Source organism: Argopecten irradians, chromosome 2, assembly GCF_041381155.1.
Source record: "Argopecten irradians isolate NY chromosome 2, Ai_NY, whole genome shotgun sequence".
NCBI classification, from domain to species: Eukaryota; Metazoa; Mollusca; class Bivalvia; order Pectinida; family Pectinidae; genus Argopecten; species Argopecten irradians.
In genome coordinates this window covers 19,929,630-19,946,316 of record NC_091135.1, presented here as the reverse complement: position 1 = coordinate 19,946,316, position 16,687 = coordinate 19,929,630, and the positions used below count along the sequence as shown (strand labels likewise).

At 35.2% G+C, this 16,687-nt stretch overlaps 1 protein-coding gene across 1 annotated transcript in view; it reads left to right on the top strand.

Annotated features, from left to right (window-relative positions):
• The first annotated feature begins 279 nt into the window (after nucleotides 1-279).
• Nucleotides 280-16,687, top strand: part of LOC138314761 (PDF receptor-like) — a 104,290-nt gene continuing 87,882 nt past the window's right edge. The window contains exon 1 of the mRNA XM_069255259.1: nucleotides 280-452. The gene's annotated coding sequence lies outside the window, so the exon portion shown is untranslated. The remainder of the gene's footprint in view (nucleotides 453-16,687) is intronic.

The window sequence follows — 16,687 nt, the reverse complement described above, 5'->3', positions numbered from 1 at the left end:
AAACACTAGAATCAACTTAATAGTAGATAAGCATATAAATGTCCACCACTTAAAATGCAGTATTACATATAGTCTAGAACTTCACGTTACGATAGATTCCCTTGAGACACTGGGCCACTGATATGATAGCATCACTGACCATTCAACTGGATTACTACGGCGTTCTCCTAGGCCGATATTCTTCCGACATTGGCATTTGTCATCGTTCGTTTGCTTGTGCTAGGCAACACCACGGTGGCGCACGAATGTATGTCTCTGAATTTCAACCTGTCGAATTTGATCTATTTTCCATTCGTTAAGATGTTGTAATTCGCGTATATAAATAATGAAATTTTAAGAACTATTGAAATCAATTTGAAACATCGCGACGATACCAGGAAGTATTGTCTACAGCAATCAACGACTGAATTCATCAGAGACAAACATCAAGTATAGGAGCGACAAAATTCACGGTGAGTGGCACTGCTTCTATTGTTTTGTTATAACTGTTGTATTTTGGTCTTTTTTATGACGGGTAGTTTTATAAATGGAATAATGAAGGGACTGCTCGTCAAGTAAACTGCCAAACCGAAACTAGATGTGTAGCAATATCCATTCATGCATGTATGTAAATTTGAACTTGGAATACTGAGGTACATTGTATAAGGTAAAGGAAATGATTATTTAATCAGCATCATTAGGATATTAGCGTATACTTCTGTCATTGCATCGGCGCCCTTGCCAAATAATATTTTATTAGTTATGTTCAATTCTTGATTTTGATTTGTCTTACACATCCTTACGGCACGTGATCACATATTAATGTCTCGTGGTATCACATGCATACAATGCCCTGTATTTTTTACGACATCGTATGCATGTGATACTCAATTACCAGTATCATTAGAAAGATCGTCATGGAATTCAGAACATATATGTGATCTTATCAAACATAATTTTAGAATGAATTACAACGGACTTGTGGATTTTATATACATGTACAAGAAGGTTGCTGTTTGTGGAAAGATAAAACATTTTGAGTTGGTTATAGTACAAAATTATTATTTTGTTCCCGAAATCAATTTAGGATTACAAGAATAAAAAGGATTATCAACTTGTTAGAAACTTCTTTTCATTCAGAGATGATATTTTGTACCCAAGCAAAAACCTTTTCTATTTTCTAGAAAAAACACAAAAGGGTTTTATTTAAAACATCGAGATGTAATTTTATCATATAATCCGCCTGATATTCGGTAATTTCTCCTGTGTGATATGTTCCCATGTGATAGTTGGTTATTTTATTTACGTCCTACTAACTGCTAAGGTTATAAATGGACGGTCTCCCCATGTATGCAATGTATTTGTGTTTAAGTTATTCGTAAAACTTTGACTAAAAGAGCATTGATGCAGATACATTCTGATTGGTAATACCGAATTAAATTTCATAATATATTTTTAAAGCTTGCTATTCTGCTGAAAATTAATAGTAAGGTACAAACCTGTCTGTATTTAGAAATGTCATACTTACAATAAAAAAGCTGAACAATAAATTCTTTGGTAACCTTAGCAACAACTTTCATGCAAACATACGTCCTCATCAATATGTTTGATTCCAAATCCTGCTGTTCCGTAGAAAAAAGACGACGATATTATCTTTTCTTTTCTTCCTAATTGGCCTTTTCCCCCTTTTGTCTCTCTTTTCTAGTGGGTTAAATCCTATTACAACCAAGGTCATGTAAGGACGGTCTCAAAACACGTGATGTGTGACTGTCTGTATGTTTTGGGAGGCGGCGGTATATTCGTGTTGTGTCGCCTAGTAATAGTGGAACTATTGCCCTTTTTATAGCGCTTTTTTATCTCACCGAAGTATACCGGCAAATATACCGAATAACCGCACACCCATAAGCAAACCAGTCGTCACATTCCCTTTATGCTGAGCGCTAAGCAGTAGCATTTTTACAGACGATGGTGTGTCTCGGACAAGGGATATAACATAGAGCCTATCTCACAGAGGCGAGCGTTCAAATGAAGGCAAAAAGTGAGGCGATGCCAAGGGAGACGTTAGGAAGGAGAGCTTGAGTTAGGAAAGAATTGTACCTGTTGTCCCTATTGTATGCCGTAAAAGGCGACTAAATTTAGGATATCTTTTTTTTGTCTATATGTTTGCCTGTTTGTTTCACTAATATAGCCGGTTGGGATGTTTTGTTCTAAGTCATTCGTGGCGTGTTTTAATGACAATGTGCTAGAAGACATACATTCACATTTAAAACACTGCATTCGAAATAAATGTAAAATGATATAAATTGTTTCTAGTGATAGATTTCTGCTTAGATTGTAACTGTAACCAAATTTGATCAAAAGTATCATCTTAAGGAGGGAAACAATTTGAATAAATCTTGGCTTTAAAGCAGGAGGAGTGGGACCTTATAGGGAAAATAGAGGTAAGTCTTTGAAATCCTTATAAGGGAAAAGTGATGTTGTTTTCAGAACAATGCTTGCCATAACAACGCAGGTGAGGCGGGGCTATGGTGGCCGAATGCTTAAGATGTCCCGACATATTACCACATGCCCTCCACCTCTGGATCGCGAATTCGAATCCCATGTTGAGCAGTTGCCAAGTACTGACCGCTAGTCAGTGTTTTTTGGGGGGTACTAAGTCTTCCATCTACTAACAAATCTGGCACGTCCTTCAATGTCCCTGGTTGCTAATATGACGTTAAGCTAATATACCAAACCAAATAAAAAAAAATCAAGTGAGCGATACAGGTCCTCTGGCCCTCTTGTTTAAATATATACTGATGTTTTCCTTCTTAATATTTAATTCCATGTTATTCAGAAGTAGCAAACTTCAATTTTCGCAAATGGTGAAGTATGTTAATATTTGAACTCCAAAGGTAAGCATCACAAAAATTATTCCTGACATTTTTAGAATAGTAAACAGTTGATTTTACAATAGAAGTCAAGGCATCCAGAAGGTTATTTTGGGTTTTATTATTTCGGCTTTATCCACGATCACCCATAAAAATTGTATGGATCGAATATCTTAAGTGCAAAACAGAAGTATATGGACCTTAACCTTTTCAATCTCGTATAAGAAAGATTGAACATACATCATCTTTGTATTTATTTCACTATAAGGTATTAAGACTATATTTATTGTTAGAAATTGTTAAATGTATCATTACCCTACGAAGTCCAAGTATCATTTGAAGAAAACGTTCTGTGAATAAATGAGAAGCAAATCGACCAACTTTTAAAAAGGAGATCTATTTAGAGCTTCAAGATAAATCTTCAGCTATCAAAATTTGAAAGATGTCGTTAATAGAACAACGATTATGAATGATGTCTTCTTTATTATATAATATTAATTTTCTTTGTTGGTAAGCGTACATTGGGGACACTGCGATACAATATCTTATACAATTCAGCTGCAGTCCAATATCTATGGCGTCGAGCTGGCTACAGAATGTGTATTTATCAGAAACGGCCCATGATAATACATTAATAATATTTCTTACTTTTAGACATGTCGTCACCGAACATTCACTTGGGAACACAAGATATCCAATTTTATACAAATTATTTCATATAAAAAAGAAAACGCAAAATGATGAACTGTAATTTCTTATATGGAAGATATATTGAATAAAATGTTGGAATCAATTTTGCATACGTGACTAATATGTTTATTTGAATTCGAATGTATATACATGTACTTTAAAGCCAACGTTTAAAATTGTGTGTTTGCTTATTTATTTACGTTAAACGGCACATCGACAGTGCGGGTAATTTAAAGCCAAACTTCAAATATGTAAAATAACCCCCCTCAACCCCCCACAAAAAAAAAAAAAAAAAAAAAAAATAAGATAACTTTTAAAACTTGCTTAGATACAATATTATACAAGTTAGATTCATACAGTCAAACACATTCGGTGATTTGCATGGCTGTTTAAAAGGTGAACTCGTTTGGATTTGCGCTGATCATGATCAGCGTCTTTCCCAGCATGCTTCAGTGAGATAGCACTTTAAGCTATAGCATTTAATATCACAAGAACACACACCACGACAGTGTCTGTCTGCAGAAACACTGGTGACCAACATGTGGGTCCTTAATTGTTGCATTGACTAAATTTAAGAAGTCACACAAAAACTGAGGATACCTGTTTTACACCAGGCATTTGAAATTTTGGCACGAGATAATTTGTTATTCTATTTTTGATTTTATAGTCCGGAGCCTTAGGCTGTGAAAATGGTTCCCATTTGCATTTCGTGAAAAAATATCAAGGCATATGTCATCTTGTTAAGATCAACATTTACATTAAAATACGTAAAAATAAAGTCTCAGAGCTTTTACTTATTCGTTATTCTGTACGAGAGTTCTATGTCCCAGTCAGGACTTTGAGAATCACTACCAATGCATGTACTGCCTTTTTTCCGATTTTCTATGGAGGCGGAGACATGGATGTCTTTTCTAGTTTTTTCAACGAGCATAAACGTTTTCGCTAGAGTGTTCACATTAATGTTCGTTTACCAAAAGGCACAAAGATAGACATATCTTTTGAATCAGTCAATGAAACCTTCGTATATGACTGTATATCAGTATTAGACACAGGTGCAGTTCTGTTTATAATCCTATAATCCAGGGCTTACTCTATTTCTCCATGAAAAGTTAAATGGCAGGTATTCAACTCAATAATCCTTCCACGTAGACAGATATATCATATCGGTTTCGTGAAATTCTCTGTTATTGTCCCTGAAGGACCTATGAGGAAGAATGAGTGAAACAAAGAAAATATCGCGAATAAAGACCAGACAAGTAGCGAATAAACACATCCTTAAAGTAAAAATAGAACTAGCCTGTCGCTAATGGCACAGAGAAGAAATAACTTCACGAAGGGATAAAAGTTTGTAGTCGACCAAATTGAGATTTAAGCTAATATGCTTAAAAGTTGATTTAGTGTGAATTACGTGAACGATTCACTTAAGTGTATTGATATTGAGGCAAAAACCAACAAACTGCATTCTCTCCAATAACTGACGCACCCAACAAATGACTCTTTAGTTTAAATTAACTGTTAATAGGACGTTTAACAATAAAAACAAAACAAATTGATGTAGAACTAGTTTCAGATTTTGTAGCCTAGCTAAAAAGGATCGATACAAGTTTTGATATCTCTCCATAACCGTATACTACAATATAATATCTGACAAGACAATCATAAATCTACTTTTCTTCTTCATCAAAGGGGTGATCAGGATGTGAATCAAACAATATTATCAAAATTATTATATGGACGATAAATTATTATATGGACGATATGACAGTTTAATTTGATATCGAAACGCATAAAAGAGTTTCCATTATTGCAAAGAAATATAACGAAAACATATCGCTGCCTCCCAAATATATTACATCGTAATACAAGCACATTTCACCAACCATTCAAACACCATAAAAATGTTATATTAGAACATTGGCGGTCATTAGGTCATACTTTGGTGTCCAGCAATTGATTTTCACTTACGGATTAGTAAAGATTATCGAATAATTGGATTGGTTTAATAGGTTTAACATTAAGTAGCAGTTATGGTCTGTTAGGGACGCAATCCCTTGAATGCAGTGAGTTGTGTGTGTTCATGCCTATGTTTTGGAAGGCTGCGGTATATTCAGGTTGTGTCTATTTGCAACAGTGAATATTCTTGTTTATTTTATAATGCTATATTTCTGGACACAGTTCGGTAACATTATGTTGACAACGGACAAACCAGCAAGTGTCTCATCCTTTTCAAGACAGTTTAAATTTGATATAGAAACGCATAAATGAGAACATTGTACAATGGACAAGAGTTTCAGTTATTGCAAAGAGATTAGTTTATTTTAAATTCAAAATTGTAAGATGTTTCGGAGACGTTCACAATATGAACAACAATGAAATGTCAAAAATATTGAATCTAGCGTTCAATCTACAGATATACTCTTAGCTATCTGACGGCATCAACCTATTTCAGTTCGACCGGAATAAAATATCAGGTCTGACAGGATAAGAATGGAAATCACCGAACGCATGTTGAAATTAATGTGATCTGAATAGGTCATATTCTTCATGTCGTAAGGAGTTGACTAGTTTTGTTTTAAATTTCTTCTGATTATGTGAAGGAAAATGCAGATTGAAGTTTTCAATAAAATTGTCGATCGATAGACTTTTCGGGTCTGTGGACGTTTGTATACACAGTGTAAAATATAGGCTGGTGTCGGAGAATTAGGCTGTATGCGAGAATTTGCGGTGTATGTTCAGAGGATAATGAAGTTTGATCTGAGTTTGCTGTTCAGTGGTGATTTCTATCCCGGTTACTCCATGGGATTATTATTATAAATGTTAGCACACTAAGCATCATTGTACAATTTTAGCATTTAGAAAATGACAATTTTCTTCATAACATTGCTGATTGTATCAAAAGGAGGATACAAGACATATCATTGTACATGGTCTATTTCCTTATACAGTAAACAAAACTTGGTAGCCCTTCATCCCAGCGTGCAACAGGCCTCGGGTCTCTTGGTTATTAAGAAGTTGTACATTTGTGTACAGATTTTAGCTTTTTTGACCCATGAGACCTATTTGAAGAGACCTGTGTTACAAACATTACTGCCCTGCAGGTAGGGCGTTAGAATTGTACCTGCTGCCCCTATTGCATGATCGTGAAAGGCGACTAAATTTAGGATCTTATCTTTTCTCTTCTTCCTAACTGACTCTATCCTTCCTAATGCCTCCCTTGGCACCGCCTCACTTTTGGCCTTGAGTTGAGCGTTCGCCCCTGTGAGGAAGGCTGTAGGTTCTGTCCCCTGGCCGAGACACACCAAAGTCAATAAAAGTGGTAGTTTCTGCTCCTGCTTAGCGCTCAGCATACAGGGAGTGGGACGACTGGTTCGCCCGTTGTCAGTATAATGTGACCGGGTAGGATGTGTTGCTTGGTGTCTTCGGCGGCATGCTTCAGTGATATAGCACTATAAAAAGGGCAACAATTCCACAATACAAGAAGACACAACATGATTATACCACAGTCTCCCAAAACACGCACTTCGCACAACATACACGCAAAACACTGCATACATTGGAGGCCGTCCTTACATGACCATAGCTGTTAAAAGGATGTTAATTAATCAAACAAACAAACAAACAAACACTTACAGACTCCAACACACACGCAGGGGAGGTCCTCCTGATATAACACAAGTTTTCAATATGAAAGTAAGTTTAATATTTCCGACGGTTAACACTGTTCACTTTCATTCATTTTTTGTCCATCTTATTTTCGCTCCAGTATTTGTCAGGTTAATTTTAAGTACCGTTTGGTGTTAAAGATGAATCTTATGATATGTTTGTTTATTTATTGTGATAATACAAATAAAAAAATGCAATCAACAAGAGGACACATACTACAGTCTCCCGAATCCTCACAGTACCAAATGTACGTCTGCTACGATGATAGTGTGTTAGCGAAATAGGATGGTCCTTCCAACCATTGGGATTTCTTCGTCTCCGTTACTATTTTTGACTAATACAAATTCCTGATGCTTCTACATTTATTTATCCGTATCAGATATTCAGAAGGTAATGGTGTCTTTGATTTGTCATTAATCTTGGTTAATGTTCACCATGATATTCAGAGATGTAATATTATATAGGCGGACAATGGTTTATGACATTGCTATTAAACATGGTTATCTGGTCTGAAAGAGATCGATCAAATGTGTATAAACATGTATTTAAAAGTTTACGATCCCACATAAGATTAAAAATAGTACGTGATTTCGACCGACTTTTACTACAGGTCAGTGACACTCATTAAATTGTTATTACCAAACGCAGCTCACGACATGTTCTTTACGTAAGTAACAGTGTCGTTTAGATCATCGTAAGGAAAATCCATAACGAGGCCTTTGGGATTTAAAGTAGACAGGATTCTGACATAAAATAATGATTTGTAATTCACAGTGACATCATCCAAAACCAACCCACACATTACTTATTGGCGTTGTATCGAGGACTTATTAGACAAAAAATATTTCAAATTACAATGAACACATCCTAAATCAGATACAGAACAATGATCGGAATATTTTCGCTTGTAATGGAATCATGGATTTCGTCTGTAACCATTCTGTCCTAATATATTTTCATTTAGTCTCAATGTAACAAATTACATATACAGTGGAATGTTTAAATCTCATCGCCATAAAATGAGGGAGGAGGAGCCATAAAGTATGACCCACGTCCAGTCCGTTGTTGATCTATGGAGGCGAAGACGTTTATATGGCTTACAGGTGTAGCTTTTCATCTATTATATATGTAATATACAATTTGTTGGTTCTCCTCATATACGGTCATGCCGTTCACGTGCATGGAAAATAATAATTGATTCACATCAGAACTACTTAATGACGTCATAATAAACAACGTTGCAATACTTGTCTATACAAACGAAAATATTCGCGTTTGAACTGTTCGTATAGGCATCATGCTAAGTAAAATTGTTAAATTCCATATAACTTCTGTAACATTGTGCATCCTCCTCCTATACAATCATTTAAAAAGTAGAAGAGAGTTTCCGTGCTTACTATTTACAATTTCCTAAAATAAATAATTACATACATAAACTGTACCTGTAATTAAGATACTTTGAATATGGGTAATATAAATTTATATATTTGATAGAAAGGTAAAAACTGTATACCTATTTTAAGAAAGGAACATACATTGACCATCCAAAGGCTTTAACACTCATTTTAGTTTTAAAATATTATGTAAATATCGTATTAAAAAATATGCCAGTATGAATTATTCCCACGTACCAATACGCCTCTAAATGTGACCCCAAATTAACATTTGCAAACCATTAAATTGCTACCCCAAATAACGAATACGACACATCACAAATATATTGCAGCCCCCAAAGCATATTCACGCACTGAAGACATTCTCGACCTGTGCTGTTAATAGATGCAGTTTGAGTCTGACAATTCAAAACTATGCTGACTTTTGTACTACAGCAATTGTTTTAACTTCAAGGAGAAAGTGACAGTTCACCATTTTGGTTGATAGACGGTTTAGTGAGGATTTTCAAAATTGTAGGTAATTTGGCGAGGAAGTTTTAGAGAAATGCGATTTTTGTACGAACTCACACAGGGCGACTATTGATAAAATATGTTTAAAATGGTCATTTGAGGCGTCTTCTCGTGTGACTTATTAACGAAACCGCTTAAAACAGCATAATCTCTTTCATAACAGTTTGCAAAAACAGAAGTGAGTACCACACGCAATACCTCACATATGGGAGAAACTACTCTAAAATACATTGGCTGTTAATAACATGTTACACATGATCAACCTACCAATCAATCTTAACTTTTAACCCTATATAAGCCGCAGTGTATTTTGGAAACAATTGTTAAATATGAATACCCCATGAGAATGTAAAGAATTTGAGGTAAAGCAACTAACGTTGAATGGCCTGTCTACTGGCTTAAGAATAAATCTCTTCTGCAAGTTGGTTTTGTTTTGTAATCACCTAAGTCAACGTTTGCATCAGCCAAATTAACTATCTACTTTTGGTCAATTTTCTTAGAAATATAACTTGACATTCATGATTTTTTAGAACAAATGTATTGAAAATAAGCACGTAAATACGAATGAAATTCAAAACGAACACAGTTGACACCAAAAATGTCAATGTACAGCTGTATTTTACAATTACATTGTCTTTTGAAATGTGTTTTTCATGGCGAACGCACCAAATCCATTTAAGTAAAAGGAAATGTCTAATTCACCCTTTTTACGATTCTTTCTTTCATTTACTTGTAACTACTTGTATACTGTTACCGATAAGTAACGGTAATTTAGTGGAACGGCCGCCCCGGTTTCAGGCATCTTTCATAATTTAGTATAATTCCGGTTTCGTCCCCGTACTCGGTCGGTGGCTAGTAGCGCCGCGGGGCTAGTGACATGATTTTTTTTGTGCATAGGCTAATTGTACATATAAGGCACAACTGTATATAACGTCCAATATTGCAGTAACACAGGTATACTCGTTATATTAGAATATTGATGCCGATATTGGCTAAGCATTGTTGGCAGCCTGCGGTATGTACTAGTTACCTACCAGAATGTGAATATATGTTGTTGTATAATCACTGGCGACTGAATGGAATGTCCAAAACATATACATTAAGGTTCATGTAAAGGCTTTAACCAGTGATATTTTGCAAGCCTATAACTCATTACTGTGCTGCAATTGAACAAATCTAACTTCATTAATTGTTAGTATGTACCCTGGCTAACTGCCAGTCTTACTGTGGATATGTAATTTGTGAAGCTGCTTGTAAATTTCAGTAAAATAAGACAAAAATGTATATTTCTGGAGAAGACTTAAAACCCGTGTGAATTGCATTGATGGCACCAAATAAGCATGCTATCGTGTTCAGTATTGACTATGCCAGGTACGTATACTCCAACAGTTTGTTTGGCAAAATCGGACCAGCGAATAGCGCATGAGCCTATTGTTGTAAATGCAAATGGCTGCTTTAAATGGCGGATCACAAATATAGCATATAAGAAGACATTTTTAATTGATACAAGTGCTCTTATATACTATAAGTACTCTGATGACAAGAAGACTATTTACGAAAAAAAGTAAATGTGGACTTTGATAGTTTGTTTTTCGCCCTAACAGATAACTATTTTTTTCGTGAATATCTTCTTGTATGTTCAGAGTATATTACCTTATAGTGTCTATAAGAATATTTGATCAATTGAGATGGCTTCTTATATGCGATATTTGTGATCCGCCATTTATAGCAGCCATTTGCATTTACTACAATAGGCTCCTGCGCTCTTTGTTGGTCCGATTTTGCCAAACAAACTGTTGGAGTACCTGGAATATTCACAACTGAACGCGATGGCATGATTATTTGGTTCCATCAATGCAATTCACACGAGTTCTATGTCTTCTCCAGAAATATACATTTTCTCACATTTTACTGAATTTTACAAGCAGCTTCGCAAATTACATATCAACAGTAAGACTGACAGTTAGCCAGGGTATATACCAACAATTAATGAAATTAGTTCTGTTCAATTGCAGCACAGCAATGAGTTTTAGGCTTGCAAAATATCACTGTTTAAAGCCTTTACATGAACCTTAAAAAACCATTCGACCGAATCACCTACCGCAACTTCTCACAAATCAGTTCGAAATTCAACTCACCGACATATTTTGTATTACAGCAGGAAGTTAATTGGAAGCCATAACCATCTTAACTCCGAGGTTTTACTTTCCTTACCATAAATAAGGTTCGGAAGGCCTTACTTTCTGCTTCCATTGTTTCCTGCAAGGTTTTGATAGTGACATTTACTTCCGATGTGAGCCTGAAGAAGTGGTAGATGTTTTAGCTCAGAGTTACTTAGCTCTTACAATGGGCCCGGCAATCAATCAATGTGGATACCTGACGCGGGAACAATACCACCTCGTTATATACAGAGAAGCCATATATAGCACGACCAAGGCTTGGATTTGTTAAACGAAGACTAGCCTTATTTATGAGGTTTTGATAATGTCAACAGCTTGCAGAATACTTCTTATAAGTCGGGAATTTTAGCCGTACAATTTTAACGTGGGTGTTAATTTAATTTTAAAAAAGTCATGCGTTGGTGATATAACTTGAAATCTGAACCCTGGGTCTGTATTTGAATTTGGAAGACTATGGATGTATGGTGAATTGTAGTACCCAGGTGTTGTTATATAAACCTAGTATACACAAGCGATTATACAATGCGTGCTCTTATCGGCCATATACTTTGGTAGATTACCGTTAAACAAAACTGTTCCCTGTAGAGTGAATTCTTGTCTGCTTTACAAGGTTCATCACTTACGTATATGTATATTACCGAATATTTCCAAAATTGAAATAACAACCTAATAAAAAAATATTATATATAATAGAATATAAAATGTTAAATAAAATATGTTTGTGTCTGTAAACCTAAAAATATGAAATACCAAGTGATACCATGTGGCGTTTGATTTTAAAAATAGGCAACAATTTATTTTTTGGTTTAGCGATCAATAGACTTTTAGGTTATTTGAGTTAATCCATATGAGATGTATATTACAAGAATGGGGAAGGTGGGGGTGGGAGTTGTTCGCACCGTCATAGTGTTATCTTTCTGGACAATTTGGTACTGTTTATATGGAGCGGAGGGCATCGCCGGCAATTCCGAACAGCAAAATCTCATTCTATTATTCTTATTGATCTCACAAGCAGACGATTCCTCCTCCCTAATGAAATCTGTCCTGATACGTAAACACGCGGCGTCTTGGGACATTACTGATATTTTATACGTTTGTTCCAATTCTGCCCTGTATGTGGAGCGTTGGGACTTTCATGTTGTCAAAGGTATTACTCGCTAAGGAGACGTTTTCTGGATTATCGCCCTTTATTATTTTTTGTTGTTTTTTTGTTTTTGAATATAAAATACATTTTATATTGTATTGACCTACATAAGCATACGTAATTAATATGAATATTTTTCATGTTAATTAGCCATAACACAACAACCCGCGGTTTAATCCAAGAGTACGCTATTGTCTGATGTTTTGATAACGTAAAAACTCTTTAAAAAACCTTTATGATTCAAAATTTATTGTGAGACTCCTTACGCAATGATATCAGTAAATCAGAACCGACGTTACAAATTCCATTGTAAAGTGGGCCGATGGAAATATTTTTTTAAGCCAATGAAAATGCTCGTTACCAAGTTATAATTTTCGTATAAATGGTTATTATAGTTTCTTTTGCTAAACGCAAAAGGTAAACAACAAAAATTAAACGACTTCGACTCAAGAAAGAACTTTCAAAAGTATGTTAATTTTCATGCAGACATTCATACCGAAAGTGATGTCGTCCTGTGGGATTAGGTCAAATAATTTTACAAGGTTTTGTCCAACTACCAAAAGCACTCTCTTCATTTTTAGACAACATCGAAAACAATATATAATTTTAGCTACGAAGCTACAAACAATTTTACTATGTCATTATAATACAGGCATTGTGTTATATGCAGAAATAAAGACTTGGTAGAATACATAAGTTTTGTAGCAGGTTTGAACTTTGACACCCTTCGATTGAATTAGGATGATGAATAAACGCGAGAGACCAATCTGGATTCCTCAACCTTCGTACTTTAAAATATTTATTTGCTTTTTATATTGGTCATGTCCAAATTCATGCTTCATATTCCATTTAAAGTAAAATAAAATATAAATCGTAACAAACAATACCGATCCATTAATGTATGTGTTGGTTCACTATCCCCTTCTCCGGATCTCTTGTTTTGTAATAATAGATTATTGAATACAAAGGGATAACAGATGTATCTGTCTCCGATGGTAAAACGCTCTGTAACCTACAGGGACTACACCAGATATTACAAAGAAAAAACAGAAAGAAAGGGAATGGTTATCATGGGGCTATCATTAGTGTCAAGAAGTGTTCTCTTAAATGATATAACGATAACTGGTATTTCAATTACGCAAAAGTGTATACGCTTGCATGAAATGTATTATCGCCATTAAAACGAGAACAGAGTGCATATGTTGTCTTTTAAGTCCCATATCGTTTTTTCCATGGTGAATCATACCCTAATAATGTCTTGTATTCGCATTAAATCTTCGCTGATCACATAGAATTGGAAATAATATTTTGCGTTTGTTTATGTTGTAAATTGTTCCAAAATGCGAAAAGCAATGTGTTGTTTATATAATCCTAAAGAAAAAATCCATAAGACCATTTCGAAGGATGTGATTGCATTACATAAACCATATTTAGGTGTAGTAATTGGAATCGCAGATTACAGATTAGGAGTGCCAACTGTAATCATCGATTTATTTAGTGCTTTACGGGATCGCGGTTTACAAGTGGAGATTCAGTCTATTTAGGGTATTCGGAGTTTCGCAGAGTTCTGTGCGATTCTGTATTCATGTAACCTCTTCGTCTGGTCGGTTGGATAGACTGAATAGTTAAATGTATGGTATTATCTGTCGACTGTTCCAACTAGATATGTTTGCACTCCTATAAATCACCTTTTTGGTGCAGTTGAACAGATCCACTAAGCCAAACCAAACAAAATTTGACCCAATTCGTGTATTCATCATGCATTAGCTATCACTGTTGTAATTGTGTAGCTTACATTTCAGTGTACTCAAGGAGCTTACATTTCAGTGTACTCAAGGAGCATATTATCCATACAATAGCCATGACATAATGATTAGTAGTAGCGGTACTAGCAATGTTCGCTTGACCGGATTTTACATAAAAAACATACACATTTAACCCATTTTGACATTGGTACGCATATGGCGGTTAAATGTATATGACACAAATAACGGGTGTTTTTGGGAAACTGTGGTATGTTTGTGGTATGTCGTGTCAGAACAGTGGAGACTCTTGTTCATTTATCAATAAAGGTAACTACCTATGGGTGATATTATTCCGACAACCTCTACAAAATACAAGTATATTTCACATTATATAAGATAAGATTTGGGTTAGGTATTCAGGCAGTTCCTGTTGCCTGAGTAGCAACTGTCGGTGTCTTTTGTGGGGACTGTAGTGTGTTTGTGGTGTTTGATGGTGGACCTCTAACCTATTTTATAAGGTTTAGTGAAGATTGATGAAACTGCAGTATCTTCCTGTAAGGAATTGATATCAGTTGTGTAACGCCATGTCTTTAGTTACTGTAATTTACCGGCGGTCTTCCGACATTCATTTGGACTGTACGTGCTCGCTTTGATTTGCCGTGGAATGTATCCTCCGATGAATAAAACTTCAAAATGAAACGGGGATATGTTTTTTCAAAACATATAACGCAGTACCATATCCGTTCGCAGCATACAAAACAGAAAACAAATCGCTAGTGTCTCTAAATTCTACACGAGGAATAAGTCATTTGTGGTGTAATATAGAGAAACATACAAAACATGATAACATCGATATACAACACTGGCTCCCTTAAATCATATAAATAAATCATTATTACAATAATTATAAATTGAATTCATTATGTATAATAGATATATTTTTGTAAGATGTACACGACAATGTACATAGTATATGGACTAATAGAATCTTACGTCTCAAAATCTTTCACGAGGGTTGAGATATCCCTGTCCACACAGACCCATGTAAGATTCTTTTTCTCCCATACTTAAAAGAAAAAATGATGAAATTTCACTTGGTTTCCAGCTTTTTCATCGCGCCATTATCGCAGGAACGTCGTTATGAGTCAAAATTGATGACGCCATCTACAATGTGCGCCGCAGTTACGCCGCATGTATTGATGACGTCACATGATTGTCTAGCGCGTGTGAGCTGTCTTTTACCCCCCTGTGTGTGATAGAGGTATCTTTTCCCTAGCAACCGCGGGATATCCCTGTGAAGTATGGGAGAAAATAAGTATTATATATAAAATGTTTTTTGTAGATGTTAATATATATCACGCATGTCAAAAAGAACTAGTCGTTTAAATGTCTGCTTCCGTTCCTGAACATGACAAGTTTAGTGTGATAGGCCTATGTCATAAAAGAGCCACATTGCCATGGCAACAATTTGTCCTGTTCTTTGCAGGATAGATAGATGTATTGCTACACGATATTAAAACCCATTTCCAATATTTATTTATTAGATGGGTTGACGGTTCTAACAATACTCTAAGCCTATATATAAACACCAAGTAACGAAAAGTAAGTCACAGAAAGATTTTGTTTTAAGCCAGGAAAAGAAATTCAGAACGGAATGGTCGGATACCTCAGTTTAATCAAGTTTGTAATGTGAACGCGCTTCAATCTTGTTCGTCCAGTGTCTTTGAGATAAAGTTGAATATCGAGGTTACCGTGTTAATTACCTATCGTAACGTACAGACAAACAGTACTAAAGACGAAAAGGGTTTCAATGGTGGAGAAAATCATTCCACACGTTCTTTACTTTGTTTGCGTGTTTTAAAAAAGAACAGTTCTAGCGCCAAGCGCGATCATAAATGAGGATGACCTTAAATAAAGAATACAAACTAAATAATCCTGGAAAAAATAAAAACAACATTGTTTTATTTTCTGTCCCTGTACACTATAGATAAATAACATGTTTGACGTTTCTAAATCTGAATAAGATTTCTACTTAGACATGTACAAGCCCTATGTGGAATTTAATTTAGAATTGGACATATCTTACATGGAACGGATGAGAGACATGCGTACTGCAAACTAAAATAGAAAATCGTTTTCTGGTATCATGAAATAACAATCTGAAGCCAAATGGTGATCGATCTTGTTTGTCGAATGTAATCGAAATTAAATAGTCCCAATACTACGTTCGCCTCAACACTAGCTATCCTAGCAGATTTGAAGGGCAATGACCTCTAAACTGTGAGGTTAATATAAGACTCAATATTTGAACGTTCGCCTAAAATTCAACAACGAAATAAAACAACAGTTTATCTCATCGTGTCATTTACTTACTTCTTATTTCGAAATAGATAGAACAAAGCGTAATACCATGACAAGATATGAAATAAAGAAGAAATAATCATTTTCCATGCGATATAAAACACCTTTACAGTCGCCTTTCTACGCCTAGCGATGGAAGTAGCAGGTACCA